This window comes from Miscanthus floridulus, chromosome 16, assembly GCF_019320115.1.
Source record: "Miscanthus floridulus cultivar M001 chromosome 16, ASM1932011v1, whole genome shotgun sequence".
Classification (NCBI taxonomy): domain Eukaryota; kingdom Viridiplantae; phylum Streptophyta; class Magnoliopsida; order Poales; family Poaceae; genus Miscanthus; species Miscanthus floridulus.
Window position 1 is genome coordinate 12,835,608 of NC_089595.1, and position 7,098 is coordinate 12,842,705.

Genomic DNA, 7,098 nt, shown 5'->3' on the forward strand with positions numbered 1-7,098 from the left:
CTGCTCCGGCATCGGCGCCACCGCCCCACGCGACAGGTCCACCCCCATCTCCACGCCGAAGAGGGGCCTCGTGGAAGGTTCCTGGAGCAAGCAATCGGATGTTGCCTGTTGGGGAGGGAATTAGGGAGCAGTGGAGTGCTTGAAATTTGAATGTTAGGGCGGGAAGGAGAAAACTAGAAAGCGCGTTTGGGCGCCAAATGGACATGGGCCATGTTTTTGAGTCGGACCGGCCCAAAATAGAAGTTGCTCCGTTCTGGTGTTCTCCTAGGGGCGAAGGTTTCTTATAGTAACTCCATATCGCAAAGTCTTTTAAGCGACCGGTCGCGCGCCGCGTTGGGCTGGCCCAGCAAAATCCCGCCGGCCGCTCTCCGCGCCGTGCACGTGCTGCTGCTCTGCTCCCGCCGGCCGCTCCCCTCCGCGCCGGGGTGCTGCTCTGCTCCTGCCGGCCGCTGTCCATTCCGGTGGCTGGGCGACAGCCTGATCTTGGGGCTGGGGCGAGGCGAGGCGACGGCGCCACAGCCACCTTCTCGGCAACAGGTTCACCTGCTCCAGGGCCATGCTCTTGACGTCGCCCGGGTAGTTTTGGTGGCAGCCGATGCGCGCGCCCGTGGGCGTCGACCACTTGAACGACGGCCGGCTGGCTATCATCATCTTCGGCGGCTCCACGTCCGCGACGGCGTCCGTGGCCGCGTCCTCCTCCTTCACGATGTGCACCGCGGGCAGCTCCACCACCGGTCGTGGCTCCTCCACGGCCTCAGCGTGTTTTTTCAGCGGCTTCTTCGGTTGCCACTGGGGCCTCCTCTGCTGCTTGCTGCTCTTCTGGAGCCGCCGCCGGCTTCTTGAACGACGGGCACTCGTAGTCGTCCACGGAGCATCGCTGATGACAAACATTTTATCAGCCAACAACCCATCCTTTTTTGGCAATCAATCACTGAAAGAGACGACGATGAAGACTGATGATTGATGAATGACACACTGCAGGTTCATTCATTCGTTGCGTCTTCGTCCTGCTCCATCAGCTTTTAATTTCAGTTTTTAATTTCTTTTTTTGCAATTTCATTTTGTAATTTCAGTTATTAATTTCAGTTTCGCAATTTCAGTTTGTAATTTCAGTTTTCAATTTCATTTTGTAATTTTAGTTTTGCAATTTCACTTTGTAATTTCAGTGTGTAATTTCAATATTTTTTTTATTTTTGCAATTTCAGTTATTTTAGTTTTGTTTTCATTTTTTGCATTCATGTGTTTTAGTGCGGAGAGTAGCGGCTAATCTGCCGGGAGAAGTAGCAAATCAGCGGAGAGGAGTAGATTTGGATCCATGGAGCGGGGGTGGTTGCCGGCAGATTCGAGCGGTAAGGAGGAGCATATTCGAGCTAGTTGTGCTTGTTCTAATAATTTGCCCCCACGTTGCAGCTCATCTTAATTTGTGCTGCTACCCACTTTTTTAATAAATGCCCACAGTTGGCAGCAAGTCATGTGTCCTGGCTTTTGAAATGTGTTGTATAATAACTTGCCCACCTCAATTGGCAACTTATGTAATGCTTATTTTAATAATTTGCTCCCTCAAGTTGTACAACTATAGTATTAACTTATTTGATATTTTTTGCTCCAAGCTTGTGCATACTATGTAACAACTTTAGTATATTTTTAGAGTAGCAACTTTAGTATTGCATGATAGTAACTCCTTTTGATATTTATTACATTACCATAATAACAATCAATGTGCATACTATGTAACAAATTTAGTATATTTTGGAGTAGCAACTCCAGTATTATATGGTAGTAACTCCTTTGTAAATCTCATATCACGTATTACACGTAAATTGCTACTAAAATAAAAAAATTTGAAAAATATGCAAGTAGGGTCTAGTTTTGTTCATCTCGTCACGCGGAACACACTGGTACAGACGGAATTAAAAACGAATACACCATTCAAAAGTTATAACAATTCAAAAAAAATGATTTGCTTTTTTTAGTCAAATAGAAGTGGATCACAACTCACACGTGGGGGGAGCTCAGTCGCGCCTAGGGCCGGTCCGCCGAATTTTTTATTTTTTAGCCTTTTTAAAATAAATCATAAATATGTCCTTGTAGGTATGATTTTAAAATCTAGACTCTTAGCTCAATGCCATCGATGGTGATGCGGAGCTTACACGTCTCGGCGCCATACATTCTAGCGCCGAGCTCGGGGCCACGTTGATGGCGTGGACGCTGACATGGCATCCAGCTCGGCACCGTGGATCTTGACGCCGAGCTTGGCGCCAACAATCCTGGTGCCAAGCCCTCTCTTACGTATGTGCCATCCCTTTCTTTCTCTCTTCCTCTCTCTTTCTCTCTACCGAGCCATCACCGCTGCCGCACCGTCCCCGTCCCCGCCCGCGCCCACGCCGCCGCGCCGCCCCGCCTTGCCTTCGACAGCCGTCCCCGCCCCGCGTCGGCTGTCCCCGGTCGTGCCCGCACCCTCGACAGTCGTCCCCACCTACGCCAGTCACGCCCGCGTTGTGGATGTGGGTCCACTGCCTCAGTGACTGGGACCAGGCGGGTCAGTACAGCTGGGACTCTACAGTCTTGGGTTTTCTTTACCAACAGCTTTGCGAGGCGTGTCGTCGGACTTCTTCCACAGCGTCACTTGGTGGATGCGTGTACAACAGAGGCTGTCACGTCAGCTACGCCGTGTAGCTGCTCGTTGTGGTTGCAGGACAGCCACGACGCAAGACGTATACGTTCCTTCCATAGGTAGATGAGGCTTTGGTTCCTCTAGCCAAGTAACTATAGGGGACGAGCACGACGTGGACCAGAGGCACGAGGAGCTTGGCCCCTCTCAGCTCTAGGACGCTCTCTCGACTCAACCTACACAACCTTCAGGCACTAGGTGACGCCGTCCACCTGACCCTTACACTCCAGGTACCAGCACTCTTGGTCACAAGGGTAAGGGTAAGACTAGGAGGCAGTGAGGGTTTATGGTAGATGTTAGTATGTACTATTATATATTTTGTAGTTACTTTCCTATAACTATTTGGGACTGTATGGACATTGTGGACTATTTAAACTATACAGGACATGTTATGTTGATTGTGATGTTCGATGTGGTTGTATTGTGCTCTTTGGACGATCAAATGTTTGGATTATATAATGATGTCTCTGTTTGTAACTGTGGATGCTCCTGAAACAAGGGAAACTCTTGCAATTTTTTTCCATGAATCATTAATTATGCTACACTGCTAAAAAGGCACAAATCTAATACATAGATTAGATATAAATTCATTAGAACGTGTATAGTACAATCGTATCGTATAGTCGCTTTGCAGATGAATCTAGGCTTTTCAGTAACAGTGAATGAATCTAGGCTTTTCAGACAATGAAAATAGACTTTTCAGTTACAAGGACGAGGAGTACAATGACAGCAGTGATTTATCACTTCACTTACATAGTACACCTATAACATCTAGGCTTTTCAGTAATAGCGAACGAATCTAGGCTTTTCAAACAATGAAAATAGACTTTTCAATTACAAGAACGAGGAGTACGATGACAGCAGCGATTTATCACTTCACTTACATAGTACACCTATAGCATCTAGGCTTTTCAGTGATTTATGATATCAACGACGAATAGACTTTTAAGGAAATGAATCTAGACTTTTTAGTGTCCATTGAAATAGGCTTTTTAGTGAAACTAATTAGGCTTCTTGTGATCAGTTATAACACATTGAAACGGCAACTAAACTTGCCTCTGCCTATATATATGCAATGTTGGATGCATTGCTACTTACTTCCCAACTAGTATTTCCTTTCATTGCAGTACTAATGTCTGGAGGATTGTCCTGAGGGCGAGGAAAGGGGAAAGGAACTACCATTGTGTGGGAGGGTTCTCTTGGTCCCGATTTCTTTGAGGAAGCTCTTTATGAGAGGTTTCCAGTTGAGAGCAAAAGTGATTTCACCAAAGAGGCACCACTTAGAGAATACGATGAATGGAAAGAAGAGTGGCCAAAATGCATGCATGATGAGGACTGCCTAGTGCAGATATTCACCAAGGGAATAGATGGAGATCGTCGTTTCTTCAAATGCCCGCGAGCATGGGTAATTGCTATTACTATTTGTTTCTTCAATATATTCCTCTTCTATACAACTTACATGACATACTTATTGTAGTCTTCCTTGGCCGAAGAAAACTGTGGGTTCACTAGGTGGGTCGATCCTCAACCTATTTATCTGTATGCGGAGTACATCTACTACATGCAGGACCGTATCTTCGATATCGAAAGGGAAGTTAGCAGCGGTTACAAGGACGATGAATAGGATGACAACAATAATAGTGTCGATTCACAGGAGGCACTCTACAATGATCCATATTGCACCTACCCTAACCACAAGAACAAGGGGCCTCCGCCGTCACCCCAGCCACCACCACCAACAACAATGGGAGGCTACTGTGGAGAAGGTACAACATAATTTGTTATGTGGCCACACTACTAGGATGACCCTATCTTATTCACATGGTACATCCATGTGTTTGTTGTTTGGTTTAATTATCTAAGGCATGTTAGGTTTAGTCGAAGGAACTCTGTACCCTAGTTCGATACATGTTCTCACATGTCATTTCATGTGTTTTGTGTGTTGAATTATATAATGCCCTACTTCGTTAGGTTGTGTTTGCAGCACGTAATCACATTTCACTATGTCCGCAACATTATTCTAAATATTATGACCACAAATAATGAAAACAACTACATAATGAAAAGTTCAATACTATGTCACATTAAACAACACAATAATACTAGAAGTATGTGCCGACAGTAGACAATATTGTTTATGAATAAACCATAGAACTAGCAAGTCATGGAGTGAAAGGTCCTAATGGCTAGAGGGGGGGTGAATAGCCTATTAAAATTTTCTACAACAACACTTAACAAATCGGTTAGACAATTATGAGGCGAAGCAAGTGTTGCACTAGCCTACTAAAATTGCAAGCCACCTACCACAATTCTAATTTATATAGTTTCTATCCACACAATAGCTATGTCACTTACTAAATTAGTGTGCTCTCAAAGGCTAACTAAAGAGCCACACTAACTAAACTAACAAGCTCTCACAACTAGCTACACTAAAGAGCTTGACAACTAGTTTGCGGTAATGTAAAGAGAGAGCAATTTGTTTATACCGCCGTGTTGACGAAGAAGCCAATCAATCACAAGAATGAATACCAATGAAGACCAATCACCTCGGAATCAAATGATGAGCACAATGATTTTTTTACCGAGGTTCACTTGCTTGCTGGCAAGCTAGTCCTTGTTGTGGCGATTCACTCACTTGGAGGTTCACGCGCTAATTGGCATCACACGCCAAACCCTCAATAGGGTGTCGCACAACCAACACAAGATGAGGATCACACAAGCCACGAGCAATTCACTAGACTACCTTTTGGCTCTCCGCCGGGAAAGGTCAAGAATGCCTCACAAGCACCACGATTGGAGCCAGAGACAATCACCAACCTCTGCTCAATGATCCTCGCTGCTCCAAGACATCTAGGTGGTGGCAACCACCAAGAGTAACAAGCGAATCCCACAGCGAAACATGAACACCAAGTGCCTCTAGATGCAAACACTCAAGCAATGCACTTGGATTCACTCCCAATCTCACAAAGATGATGAATCAATGATGGAGATGAGTGGAAGGGCTTTGGCTAAGCTCACAAGGTTGCTATGTCAATGCAAATGGCCAAGAGAGTGAGCTTGAGCCGGCCATGGGGCTTAAATAGAGAGCCCCCATGAATAGAGTCATTAGGCTCCCCACTGCACTGAATATGGGTCGACTGGACGCTCTGGTCAAATTGACCAGACGCTAGACCCCAGCGTTCGGTCACGTGATGCACGCCACGTGTCCCCTCTCTTCAAATACTAAGCGCCTGATCCCAATGGTCAAGTGATGATCGGACGCGCTGCTGCGAAGTGACTGGATGCTGGACCTCAGCGTCCGATCATTTCCAGTAAGCATCCAGAAATGAGAAATCACGACCGGACGTATCCGGTCATGCTCGGCCAGACACACCCAGTGTCCGGTCACTCGGCGTCTCCTTTGTGCGCTGCCACACCAGTAGGACCGAATGCAACCCTCCAGCGTCCGGTCACTAAGTGACCCAGTGTCCGATCAGAGATCAACACCAGCGTCTTCGCTACTTCTATAGACCAGACGCGTCAGTCCTTCTGAGACAAGCGTCCGATCACTTACAGTGACCTCTATCTTTTCTGTATAGGGTGCCAGTGGTACCATCAGACTGTGCACACTCTATGGGCGGACACTCCGCTGGTGAAGTTTCTTACCCTTGCTTAAATGTGCCAACCACCAAGTGTATCACCTTGTGCACATGTGTTAGCATATTTTCACAAACATTCTCAAGGGTGGTAGCACTCCACTAGATCCTAAATGCATATGCAATGAGTTAGAGCATCTAGTGGCACTTTGATAACTGCATTTCGATATAAGTTTCACCCCTCTTAATAGTACATCTATCAAACCTAAATGTAATCATACTCTCTAAGTGTCTTGATCACCAAAACAAAATAGCTCCTACCATTTATACCTTTGCCTTGAGCCTTTTGTTTTTCTCTTTCTTCTTTTCAAGTCCAAGCACTTGGTCATCACCATGACATCACCATCATCATGTCATGATCTTCATTTGCTTCACCACTTGGAATGTGCTACCTATCTCATGATCACTTGATAAACTAGGTTAGCACTTAGGGTTTCATCAATTCACCAAAACCAAACTAGAGCTTTCAATCTCTCCCTTTTTGGTAATTGATGACAACCCTTTCACAAAGATATGAATTGAAATTCAATTGAATCTATATTGCTTGCCCAAGCATATTTATTATGTGTAAAAGGATATGGACAAGTTTCATGAACCCCAAATGGTAGCAATTGCTCCCCCTACATATGTGCTAAGAGTTTGGATAGTAGCTTGCACATATGCTTAGATAGGAAATATAGGAGACAAAGTCTACCAAATGATGCTAAGGTATGAAAGATGGACCTTTGAAGCATGATACCAATCGGAGTGCACCAATATACCATCCTTAGCATCATGGTTAGCTCTATACCA